The sequence below is a fragment of the Tenrec ecaudatus genome, chromosome 17, assembly GCF_050624435.1.
Source record: "Tenrec ecaudatus isolate mTenEca1 chromosome 17, mTenEca1.hap1, whole genome shotgun sequence".
Classification (NCBI taxonomy): domain Eukaryota; kingdom Metazoa; phylum Chordata; class Mammalia; order Afrosoricida; family Tenrecidae; genus Tenrec; species Tenrec ecaudatus.
The window spans coordinates 33,820,558-33,834,279 of record NC_134546.1 but is presented as its reverse complement, the minus strand read 5'-3'; the positions used below and the strand labels follow the sequence as shown (position 1 = coordinate 33,834,279).

General features: G+C 43.9%; 1 long non-coding RNA gene across 2 annotated transcripts in view; it reads left to right on the top strand.

Annotated features, from left to right (window-relative positions):
- LOC142431111 (uncharacterized) overlaps positions 1-13,722 on the top strand; it is an 84,055-nt gene that overhangs the window by 15,411 nt on the left and 54,922 nt on the right. The window lies entirely within an intron of this gene.

The window sequence follows — 13,722 nt, the reverse complement described above, 5'->3', positions numbered from 1 at the left end:
TTCTCTGGAAAACTCAGCATGACACATTAGAAAATAGGGATAGGACAGGATTGTATTGTGGTGTCTGACACATCACAAGCAGTCTAATCATGTAATAAAATTATTTTCTCCTCAAAAATATGTTGTAAACATAGAAGCATGCCAGTTTATGAAGCACAGAAGGGGTGCATGGATAGAGACATTAATTGGTACAATGGCTTATTGGGGTTCAGGGAGGGGACTGGAGGGTAATCGGGGAATGAGTAATGAATACAGGAGGGTGAAGGATGTTATAGAATGGAATGTAGTGATGGATGTACAGTTCTTTGAATACAACTGGTCTATGGATGCACGTGGTATGCGAATTATACATAAAAAACTGTTAGAGGAAAAATACACCATGGAGATCATGTGCTAATGGGGAAAAAACTGAGAAAAATGTAAATTTCTATAATCCCATAGTCAAGGGTATCTGAGATTACCATATGGCCTAAGGTTTGCCTTGGCTAGCCTACCTTTCCTTCTTTCTCAACTCCTCACTATTGTCTCCTTTTGTGTTTCCAATGCAAAAATCTCTACAGCAGGGAAGTGATCTAAGTGGCTCATGAGAACCCCATACCCCTTTGGCTGCCTTGCTGTTCTCCCAGAAAGCTGGCCACCTCCATCACTTGCTCCACATAATTCCTTGGGGAGTTTTTGGTATAGATTAGGGGATGGAACTAAAGCACAGACCCGAGTCCAGTGATCTCCATGTATCCTGGCAGCCCAGGATTCTGGGGGGTCTGCTGGGGTGAATGGTCTAGTGACAGGAAGAACAAGGGTTAGGGATGTAACTGTTGAAGGCAGAGATGAGAGAAGGGAAGGGGAGTTGAACCCCTCCCCAGTCAATGATCTAATGATCATTCAGATGCCATTGCTATCTGTGGCTCTAGGGGATAGAACTCTGGAGGTCACTGTAGTCTTATCACTGAGCTCGGTTGGAAACGGTAGTGTCCTCAGTGGGAATTGTGAGGACTTATAACTGTTGTTGGCTTGTTGTTATTGTTGATGATGATTTAGGACTTCAGAGAGTCCATGCATCATACAGAACTGCCCCAAAGGCTGCAGTTTTTATGGAAGCAGATCACCAGGTCTGTTTCTTCTGTATTGTCACTGGGTAGGTGTGACCCAGGCAACCCTTCGTACCAACTGGGGACCTTGGGGACACTAACATTTGGATTTAATCATTTGCCTTGTGACCTTAGACCCAAACTCAAACTCAGTGCCATCGAGTGCATGTCACTATGCCACCAGCGCTCCTTGACCTTGGACTAGTTTCTTATTTTCAATTTTCTCAACCGTAAAATTGAGGATCATCGGCATACTATTCAGTGATAGAAAGGGAAGGATTGTCGATCAATTTAATAACATGGCCGAATCTCAAAAGAATCATGCTCATGTAAGACACCTGACAAAAGGAGTGTACACTGTGTGCTTCCATATACATAACATTCCTGAAGGTTCAAATTAATCTCTAATATCAGAAATTGTATCAGTGCTTATTTGTGGGGAAAGCAACTGGGGAGGGGTGGAAGAGAGGATTGTGACACCAGGAATCTTTTGGAGGTGTTGGATATGTTCATAGTCTTGATTTTGGAGATGGTTGTATTGATGCAGATATTGATACATTTGTTCAATTGCACACTTTAAATGCGTGCAGTTTATTGTATGTCAATTACACCTCCCTACGACGGTTAAAATGAGGATAAAACCTATTCATAAGTAATCATGATGTTTAAAGTCCCTCAAACACAGCAGGCAATCAATAAAAGCTACTTCTGGTCTCTCTCATTCCCCCACCTATGTACTTAATTTTTTTATGACTTAGATGTAGTATCATGTACTTATATAACACAGCCTATAAGCGAGTTCCAACATCTTAAATAACAGAGGACATATGCTTTCCTGCCCCTCTGGGATCACGATTGCATTATTGTTAGGATTAAATGAAATCAGATTATCCTGTAAGGAACTTTGAGTAGATCTGGGAGTATAGTAAGCAATCAGTAAATGTTATTTTTGTTCTCTTTTTATTCCTATCATTGTTAAATAAGCGAGAACTCAGTAAATATTGTTAAACAAGTGGCAATGAGTGAGCACTCAGTAAATATTGGTTGCAGTTATAGCTACACCAACTCTTATTCACATGGTTAGATTTCTGAGACTGCACCATTATGTAAAGTAGTAAGGAAGGGTGGACACAGCCTAGACCCCAAGGCCTTGTTATTTGAGCTGGCACAGAGTGGATCTGGGGCCTGGTGGCTGGACTAGGTATTCAGTTGACAGCCTGGGGTTCAGGAGGCTGGCAGATTCTGGGTCAGGATGGTCAGTGGGAGTTGGTACCCATGCCCATGTCAACGCTCCCTGCATGTGTCCTCTGTGAAGCCTTAACCACCTGCTGCCTTCCTGAAGGCCCTGGAGAACAACACAAAAAAATGAGAGATGTGCTGCTTATCTTGGAGTTTGAGCTGGAGCTGAACAGCTGAGCTCAAGATAAGCTCAGCAGCCCAGACTGTGTTGGAGGAGGCTGGGGCAGCCAGCTTCAACTGCAGCCACCAGGCTCACACTGGCCCCAGTACCTTTCCTGCTGAGGGCATGGCCTCTTCATGCTGCTTGCACAGGGGGAAGCAGCAGCAGCAGCAGCTTCACCCACCCCACCTCATCCCGAGTCCTTTCGACAGTTTCTTTGGAGACCTTTCTTGGAAGGGTTCCCTCTAAATCTGCTTCCATTGCCTCTTTTGCAGGGAGAGCTGCAGCGATAGCTCCAACAGCAGGGGTGGGTCTGTCAAGAGGCCGGGAGAGTCGGCTCCTTTAGTTGTGATCTTCAAAGACATGATGGCCAGGAGCTGGACATGGGGAGGAAAATCCAGGTTAATGGGCAAAATAGATGGACAGTAATGTTTCACTATAACTGTAAATGAAAAAGTGTTGGGTAAGGAGAAAGATAGTTGATACACTCTCCTTGTTTTATTGAGTGAGCAAGAAGAACCTGCTAGAAAATTAAGGAAATTAATTTCAAGAAATTTTGTCTGTCGTGAAATTCTTTGATGAGTGTGTTAGTCTAGGTAGATTAGAGAAACAAATCCAAAGACACCATATGTGTAAGAGAGAAATTTATATCAAAGAGCAGTTGTACATTAAGAAAACATCCTAGCCCCGTCCAGATCAAGTCTATATGTCCGTCATTACTCCACATTTCAACACTAGTCCATACATTTATCTTTAGACTCATGTAGCCATGCAACGGTGCTGAATGCAGGAAAATCTCAGGCCAGTGGGTGAAAGTCTCGTGGATCTAGTGGTGGTGGAAGCATCTAAGTGCTGGTGTGGGTCTCCATGTGGCTCCTCCAGCTCCAGGGCTCTGGTTCCATGTGGTTGGTCAGCAGGGAGACAAAGCAGAGTCTGTGTGTATTTGGCCTCCATCGAGCTATTTATCTCCATAGTGTCCTTAAATGAGGTCATCAAGCTGCAACCTGATTGACAGGCTAGACTCCACCCCTTTTCAAGTTGATAGGAGATTACATAACTGCCACAATGAGCTTGGATTTTTTTGTATTTTGTGTCAAATGCTTCAGAAGTAATATGAAAGATATATGGTTGATAGCTTCCCAGGAATATAACTCATCAGGATTGTTAATGATATGCTCTTTAAAACATCAGGTACACTTACAGTCTTCAGTTAGTTCAAATGGAACTAAATGGTTTCCAGACTTAACGAAGAGGGAAGCTGACAATTGGGGAGCTTCATCTTAGGATCTGACGTATCTCCTGGGAAATGTCTTTAACATGTAGATTTAGAAGACCACTATAGTGCATAGGAATCAACGAGTTCGAAGTAGAGTAGGATTTTGCATTTTAATATGCACACACAGTTGCTTTTGGTGTACGTGGTCCATGAATCACACAAGAAACACTAGTGTCAGAGGTGTAAGACCTTGGACAGCTCCCGGCTACAGAGTGCCAGCATTTTCAGGACAGAGGACAGCTCCCGGTGACTGGCTCAAAACCCATTGCTGTCTGGGATAGCGACCCTATAGGACAGGGTGGAACTGTCCCTGTGAGTTTCTGAGACACTTGGCAGGAATAGCAAGTCTAGTCTCTCTCCCGAGGAGCAGGCTGGTGGTTTTGAACTGCCAGCCTTGCAGTTAGCCAACCAAAGCCTAGCCCTCTATACCACCAGCGCTCTCAGTATCTCCAGCTCCACCTATTTTGGGAAATGAACTCCACATGACATTGGGGTGGCTTTTATTCCTAAATATAGAATTATCAGCATCTTTGCAAACCACCTTTGGAAAAATTAAAGTTCCATTTCCTAATAGCAGATAGGACAAAGGTGTACTTGACACACACCATTTGAAAAAAAAAACTGTAAGCCTTTAGTTCTTAACCTGGGGAGCCTGGAGCAGTAGGGGAAGGGGTAGCATGGATCTGAAACTCTCCTTAAGTTGCTTATAATATTATCACGAAGCTTATGTATATGCATTTTATCGTATAGAGAAATTAAACCAAACTTTTCGTTTGAAAGTGTAAAGATTCTGGATCAACCACTATAGAGGGTAGCCCCCAAAATATTGCTTCTAGGATTCAAGTTCATATACACATGAGTTTGTTAGAGCCCCTCCCCCACCTCCATGTTTAAACATGCTTATTTGATAAATGGACGGCTGTAGACCAGTTCTCTGGGTAATGTACTTACCTGACTCTCATTAGGGTTCCTTTAAAACAAAGTCCAACCCAAGCACTGGTTTCTGTAGGCATCTGCGGCCGGGCCGGTTGAGTTGAAGGCAGAGCAGTCAGCTCATAGGTTATGTGGCTTTTTAAAAAAAGATTCCAAAGGGATAATCATAATAGATTTTTTTCAAAAGACACAGGAGGACCACTGGAGCATATTAGGAAGACATTTTCAGAAAATTGGAAACTGCAATGTGGAGAGAAAGGTCAGGAAAGTTGGGTGAAGGAATTCCCCCACCCCCAACATGACAATGTACCTACACATTCAAGGGTAGCAAAGGCTATTCTATGAAAATGTCACTGTGAAACCTTACCCATCTTTCAACATTGATTTTGCCTTCCAACTTATTTTTGTTCCCTAAACCCCAAGAACATTGAAAAGGAACACAGAAGACTAAGCCTCATCAAAATAAAAAGGAGGAAAATCATAAACATCAGTAAAGAGTAAAAACAACAGCAAAGAAAAAATACAAGAAATCCCACGAACAAAATGAACTAAACACAGAAAGTTATGAGGATAAAATAAACCAACAATATACCCACACAAAAAGCAGAGAAAATGACAGAAATCAATTCATACCTTTAAAAATTAATTTTAATTAAAAAGCTTTTCAATTTATACCCTTTAATGTCACCGAATATAAATGGATTAAATCCACCAGTCAAGGGGCAGAGTGTAGCAAAATATATAAGAAAACAGGACCCATCAATATGCTGCTTACAAGAAACATATTATAGACACAAAAACAGATGAAAAAAATCAAAGATTTGGGAAAAATAAGGCAATGGCAATTAAAAAGTTGGAGTGGCAATGTTACTCCTTGGTGAAAAAAAACTTGAACTGAAAATCCACTGAGAGAGACAAAGAAGAACATTACATCATGACCAAAGCAACACTCTAACTAGAAGACATAACTATAATACATAGCTATGACATAACTTCACAGTACATTAGTCCAACTCATGGATTGGAAGAGAGAAATAGGCAACACTGGAATAATAATATGAGCCTTCAGCACTCACTTTTCGAGGAAGGACAATGACACTAACAAAGACCCAGAAGAATGAAATCACACAAGCAATCAGCTTGGCCTCTTAGACATCTATAGACTCCACTCAATAACAGCACAATATACATATTTTCCAGTAAACATGGAACCTTCTCCAGAATAGGACATTTAATAGGCCTCCCAGCAAGCCTTAATAAATCAAAGAAAATCAAGATATTATAAACTATCCTAGCACATCACAATGTTGTAAAATTGATCATCAATAACTGGAAGAACAAGGGAAAAAACAAATCCCGTGGAAGTTGAACAAAACTCTGCCTCAAAGTTGCTAAGTAATTGAAGAAATAAGGAACTAAGTTTAAAATTGCCTTGAAATAAATGGGAATGAAAATACAACACTCCCAAATCTTTGGGCACAACTAAGGCAATTGTCAGAGGAGAATTTATAGCAGTAAATACACACATCGAAAAAGAAGGTCCTCAAACCAACACATTAACCCAACATCTTCAACAATTAGGACAAGGGCAACAAAATAAACCTCCAGCCACTGAAAGAAAATAAATAATAAAGCTATAACAGGAAGAAATGAATAAAAAAACAGAAAAACAACGGAAAGCATCAACAAGATAAAAAATTAGTGTTTTGAATGGATTAACAAAATTGACAAGTTACTGGCAAACCACAAAAGAAAGGAGAATATGCAAATATCATGAATAAGAAACGAAATGGGTGTATCACAACAGAATCATATGAATTAAAAAAAGCTATAATAATAATAATACCATGAAGAACTGACTAAACATCAACAAATCTGGAAACCTAGAAAAAATGAACAAATTCATAGAAACATAGTAGCTACCTAAGCTAATAAAGATTGATGTTAAAAAACTGAACAAATCCACAACAGAAGAAGAAATTAATCTTCTCATTAAAAAACTCTTAACAACAGCAACAACAAAAGCCCCAAGGCTAGATGACTTCACTAGGGGATTCTACCCAACATTCAGAAAAAAGCTGACACAAACTCTACTTAATCCAGAATATAGAAAAGGACAGCAAATGCCTGAATTTACTTTATGAAGTCAGTATAATCCAGATACTAAACCAGGCAAAGACATTATCAGGATAGAGGATTATAGACTAATATCCTTATGAATATAGGTGAAAAAGTTCCAACCAAATTCTAACCAATAGAGTCCAACAAAATATATTTTAAAAAATTACACCACAGCCAAACGGGGTTCATCCCAGATGTCCAAGGATGAGCCACCTGCCCTTCATCACAAAGTGCTTGCAGGAAGAAGGGATGGTTGTACTGGAGGTGAAATGGCAGTGGAGGCTCAGTCTCCACTGTCTGCACTTTCACCGAAGAAGGCTTCTGCTGGATTTAATTGAACACGATGAAGCTCTGGTAAGAGAAGGCATGCAGAGTAGAGTGGAGGAATGGGACAAGAGCATACAATCCCTAAAAGTAAACCACATGCTGGATCTGTCTGTGTCTTTGGATCCAATCCAGTCCATCCAGAGGGTTCCGTTTTAGTAATGAGCTTCTGTATGGTTTGGTGTAGCTTGACTGTTTTCCACGTGGTCAGGGAATGCTCCTTGGTGGATGTTGGTACCTATCAAAGGGGGCTGTGTGAAGCAGCAGGCCCAAGGAGTCTTGACAGAAGTGAAGGATTTGGGGCAACTTAGAGCGATGGTACGTTTGTTTCCTTGACCACCTGGTGGTGGGCGCTGTTAGAGGCTCCAGAAGGGTGACTCGCATTTTCAACTCCAGGCTAACCCCTCGAAAAGGTGGTCAAAGGACATGAGCTTCTTTGCACTGGTTTATCTTAGGTTATTCTGGGGAGATGGAAATATGTTGCAAGACATTTTTAAAACATTTTATTGGGGACTCATACAACTCTTATCACAATCCATACATACATCAATTGTATAAAGCACATCTGTACATTCTTTGCCCTAAACATTTTCGAAGCATTTGCTCTCCACTTAAGCCCTTTGCATCAGGTCCTCTTTTCTTTCCCCCTCCCCACCCCCGCTCCCCCCCCCCCCCGCAAGACATTTTTAAGACTAGTTGCTGTCAAGTGGATTTCAATTCATAGCCAGTCCCCTGATTGGTTAGAGTAAAACATCCCCCAGAGAATTTCCAATGTCCTTGTAATGTTTATGGAAAGATGCTCTGGTGGTGTTGTGGGATAGGCACTGGGTTGTGAATTGCAAGGTTGGCAGTTCAAACCCACCAGCCGCTCTACGGGAGAACGATGAGGCTCCGTGCTTTACAGTCTGGAAAACCCCACACAGGGTTGTCATGAGCCTGGGTTGCTTTGCTGACAGCGGGGAGTGGGGTCATCGTTGTGGAAGCAGATTGCCACGCCTTGCCTGCGTGTCGCAGCTGGTGGTTTCAAATCACTGACCTTTCACTTAGCAGGCGCTTGTTTAGCCCCGGTGTGCCCTCAGCACCCCTAAAGTGATTTCACATGTGGATAATGACATTTCCGGTGAAATGTTTGTCAACAACGTCTTGCCCTGGAACATATCCAGCGTCCAGCTACAAATAACGCTTGGATGATTAAATTTTAAATTTTTACTGGGCAGGTGGCTGCCGTGAGGAACACACTCCGTTTGGAACCCTAGGCCATGGATTGTTGGCTGACAAGTTCCTTTTTGTTCGGAACCTCAGTAGTTACCAAATATACATTGTCCCCAAAGCTGAGTTCTAAGTCTTTAACATGACTTGTTGTAGTTATGTGCTGTGGGGTGCAGCCCGACCCATAGCGACCTTCCCGAGCAGAATGACCTCGGAGTGTCTCCCAGGCTTTAATCTTTCTGGGAGGTGAGTGCCAGGCCTCCTCTTCCACAGAGCGACTAGTGCGAGGGTCGAACTGCGAACTTCTTAATGAACAGCTGAGTGCTTGGCCGGCGCACCGCCAAGGCTGAGCGTGTTAGTACCTGGCAGGCAAAGGGCTTCTCTTTGCTTGCAGACACACTGCTGGCTCTGGGATGTTTCCCAGGGAACACTGTTAGAGAATTCGTCCCCAGTCCCAGACAGCTTGTGGATGGACAGACAACAGCCGGCATCTGGCATTCAGAGATAGAAACAGAAGCAACACAGCCCTGCCAAATCGCTTCTACAATGCCTCGGTTTAACTCAGTCATCTAAGATGCAGTCATGAGCTGCTTAGATGGAGGTTTTTAGCAAGCACATTTCTTTTGGGCAAGAAATGATGATGGAAAAAGTCCCAACCGCCCCACTAGACCTACAGCATCAGCGTCGAGGAGAAAGCTTGTGCTGCATGGGGCGGAGAAGGAACACTGCGCTGGGAGCCCTGGCTCTCTCTCGGCCTGCAGCTGCTTACGTGGATCAATCACCTAGCCTTCCTGTGACCTCCTCTGAGATGGGCTTGGCTGATCCGAGCTGGGACTCTTGGTGAAGCGAATTAAGGGGCTTGGTTAGTCTCCGGTGCCTATTTGCGATCATTTGTTTGCCAAGGGCCCAAGCAAATGACTTTATCACTGCCTAGAGTTGGGATCCGTGCCTGAAAGGCTGGGGCGTGTTTGCGTGTCCCAGTGCAGTCATAGTCAGTAGAGGGTGTGAGAGAAGACATTGGGAGACAGACAAGACCTTGTGTTAGTAGGGCATGCGCTTGAGGCCTTTGAAGTTTGCTGTTTTTACCTGCAGTTGAATTGGCTCTCCGCTCCTCATGATGGCCCCATGCATGGTGGAACCCAACACTACCTGGTCCTGTGCTGTCCTCCAGCCAGTCGTGGACGGGACTCATGTCATCCATAAACTGATCACAACGTAACCCATGGGCTGATTTTTGAAAGTGGCTGAATAAGACGAGCTTCCTAGTCGGAAGGTTCCACAGTTGCACACAAACCACCCCGGACAGACAGGCGGTGGCTGGGCATGAGCCAAACTGGAATCTCCTGCGTGGAAGACATAGTTCTACCACTGTGTCCCTCTTGGAGACTAAGGGAATTGAAAGATTTAGGTTCCACGTAAGAGACTATGGTTAAGGGTCAAGATTTGAACTTGATTCTGGTTTAGTCTTTCTTTGAACCCAAGGGAGAATTCAACAGAGACTCTCTCAAGGGTAGGCATCCAGATAGTTTTTATTTGTCAACCCGCTTACCTAGGGTCAGGCGCTGTGCTGAGTGCTGGGAATACCTGGCTGGTTATTCAGAATCAGCCCGCAAGGTGGTGGCAGTAAATTTATCTTAACTCAAACAACCTGGAGAAAAGTAGGTTTGCCATGCTCACGTGTGAGCACATGGTGCGGGGCTGGGGTGTGAACCTGGGTAGGTCTGATTGTCACGTACCTCAGCACCTTAGAATTCTGGGAGGACACTGGGCCCGGCAGGATCCTCAGAAGAAGCCGTGGAGGTCGCGAAGGAACTGCCCTGTCAGAGCTCTGGGGTAAGAATGACAAGCCACAGTGGGACCTGCACACCACTCTGGGGGCTTGGCGACAGGGGGAGGGCACCCAGCAGAGTCCCAGCTCCCAGGAACTTTCGTCATCGAGTCTGGGCCTCTGGATCATGGTGCGGTGATGGGAAGTTAGCAACAGGGACAACATTCTTCCAGCCACTAACCGCAAAAGCCTTGGGTGGTGCAAAATACTGAGGGCTTGATTATTAACCAAAAGGTTGGTGGTTTACACCCACCCAAAGGAGCCTTGGGCCCAGGCCTGATGATCTATTCCCAATGGGTCATAGCCTTGAAACCTCGATGGTAAGGTGACCAGATGTCCCACTTCTGGCGGGACAATCCTGATTTTTAACAAGTTGTTTCCCGTCCCGCAGTGTTTTTAAAAAAGTCCCAATTTTTGGAAAGAATGCACGACAAGCTAGGGTAGACGGTTTTCGGCTGCCACGTGGCTATTTCACCAGGATATGAGTTTTATCAATGGTGTCCTGCTTTACCAATGTTAAAATTTAGTCACCCTACTCGATGGAGCAGTTCAACTCTGTATGCTCGGAGTTACCATGAGCTGGAGCCATTGGATGGCAACTGAAAACAACGAAGAGAACTAAGCTAAACCCTTAGCCTATCACTCAACTCCTCCTTCTCCACGTGTGGACGACTAGCAGCCTTGCTTTTAAACTAAGGAATCTGAGGCTCAGGGAGGCTCAGCAAGTTGCTGGCTGATAATGTGCTCATGGCCAGCATTGACAGCCTTCGAACTCGGATAGATGGGACTCTGAAGCCTGGATGCAGAGTCACCTGACCACATGACACCTCTGGAACGATGTCTCGCTCAGTCCCCTCCTCAGATTCTCACAAGTCTTCCATTTTGCTCTGCTTGTGAGACTCACTGCCTGACCCCACCAAGGCCACAAGGCTTCAGAGATTTCCAGCCCTTTCCCGCCCCACTTACAACCCCACTTACAAAGAGAAGAACAGCTTTCCATTTGGTAGGTAGCAGAGAAAGTGGATGCTTTGCATTGCTTTAAAATGTTTTTGTCACAATCACCTTTTATATTTATTTGTACCATAGTTGGTATCAGGAAAAACAACCAAGAAAATAAAATATAGCTTTTTTTCCCCCACCTTCCTAACCCCAGAGAGACCTGAGTAGTTTTTCTGCGGGTTCGATTATTTTAACGACCTCAGTAAAGTGGCTGTGGGTTACATTTTACAAAACCCAATTTCCTACAACAAACATACAACGATTGGTCCATGCAGTTTCCTACAATGGACAAGTGGCAAACTTTATCATCTTAAGGTTAAAGGTTGTATAATAATTAACCATTGTAGCGATCGTAAAACCGCACAAGAGACCTCTTTGTTCAAGCAACTAGATTTTATGTTGCTAAGATACAGAACAAATGTAAGCTTGCCAAAAAGAGGGGAAAACATCTCCTACCCCTCATCCAGAGTTTGTATTTGAGCAGCTTCAAGGTGACTGACGAGTAACCTTTTTCTAGCTCTTTCCTGCTGTATATGTACAAGGCGTCCTTATTCGCTCAGCGCAGTGTATTCTTGTAGGACTCATGTCCATTGTTCAAAGCTTCTCAGGCTCTCAAAACTAACAAGTATATGGCCTCTGATCTTAAACTTCGTTCTAAATAGTTTTAAGGAAAGTATCGAGTCTATAATTCTTAGTATTAGAGAAGCCCTCGTGTGGCAGTGGTTATTCATCGGGCTGTGATCCTCATGGTCGGCAGTTCAAAACCATCAGCAGCTCCAAGGGAGACAGTCTGGGATTTCTAACCCCATAAACAGTTACAGTTTCCGAAACCCACAGCGAGTTTGGTTTTGGATTGACAGAGGATAAACTGAAAACAACATAATCTCTCCCAAGGGCATTTGCATTTTGACTTCATTCTAGTTGAGAAACAAAACCTTGGATCGCCCATAAAAATTTAAAAGCAACTCCAGGAAAAATGGATTATTGTTTTGAAGTTAATGTTGGGTTTACTGGGTTCATAAAGGAAGTACAGAGGAAATGCTCTATTGTTTGAAAGGATAGTGGATAATCGATAACACAAAACAGTAGCACCTGTGAGCCATATCTAAAGTTAGAAAGGATTACTTTTATTCCAATAGTTTTATGAAGAAATATCTTCAAGAAATATTTAAACCAAAATTGTGAGTTAATACATATATCACATCATTCCACAGTTCAATCAAATCAAGCAGTTTTATAAGAGAAGTGCCTTCCGCTGTGGGCCAGGCGTGCTGGTCCTCAGGGCTTCTGAACTCATGACATGTGACGTCTCTCCTGAGAGCAACTCTGTGGGAACAGGCCTCTCAAACGTGACCTTCAGCGACCAGAGCGCAGCGGAGGGAATGCCAGAGGCTGGAGGTGCGAGTGGTGGTGGACGGGCCCACCCAGGCTGCAGAAAAGCCAGGAGATGAAGCGGAGGGAGTGGTTCGGTTTCAGGAGAGCTGCCATACAGGCTAGTATTTCTTTATGTCTTTAATTTATTCCATTAGAAAACCGTTTTCATTGATTATTCTTTTTGGAACTGTGCTGCCACGATACACAGACAGTTAAGAGAGATTGGTATCCTCGAGTGACTTGGCGTTGAATGAGAAACATGTCATGATATAAGCAATGGCCCCACAAGGTGGTACAATGTCATGATAGGGAAAATGCACATTGTGGGTCCCAAAGAATGGCGCCCTGGTGGGGCGATGGTCAAGTGCTTGACAGTCAAGGGTCAGTGGTTTCAACCCACCAGCGGCTCCGCAGGCAAGAAGACCCGGGATCTGCTTCCACGAAGATTACAGTTAGGGTGCCTCATGAGACCGCTCTCCTCTGCCCCATTGGGCAGTGAGTGAGTGAGTGAGTGAGTACATAGGTCTGTGATCCAGTTTTTCCTATCTCTCCAGCCTAGTGGATGGGCCAAGTACAGGCTGGAAAGTGTTTGTCGAAGGGAGCCCACACATAAACATTGGCAGCAACGTCAAGAGCGGTCCCAGTGGCAGAGTAAGAGCGGAACTAGACTGCATTGGCATAAGGAGTGGAAATCGGACTAGAAGCGGAAGCAATGAGTATAATCCCACTCTTTCAGGAGGAGAGGGCTTACATTCTGAGAAGGACACACAGCTAAAGGATCCTCTTGGAAATCCCGGGGGACAAGAGAGTGGAAACCTCTCAAGATCAATGAAGAGGAGGAATAGCCAATAGTATGAGGTGTGGGATCCAGAAATGACTCCACCATAGGAGGAAGGCCCATTTCATCAGCTGTGAGGGAAACAGACAGACGTTTGCAGATGGGAAGGCAGAAAGTAAGTGCACTCTCCTTGTGTGAGGCAGGAATGAGGGTGACAGTCTTCTGGGGATTCATGTTGGAGAATTCCCCCTACTTTTGTCTCATGCACCTGATAAAGAAAGCACTTTTGGAAATTTTATCTGTGTATTTTATTTTGATATTTTTAATCTTTATCTTTGATTTGTACTTGTTGCTATGAAGGCATGCTCTCCTGATAAATAAGGGAGGAGAGAC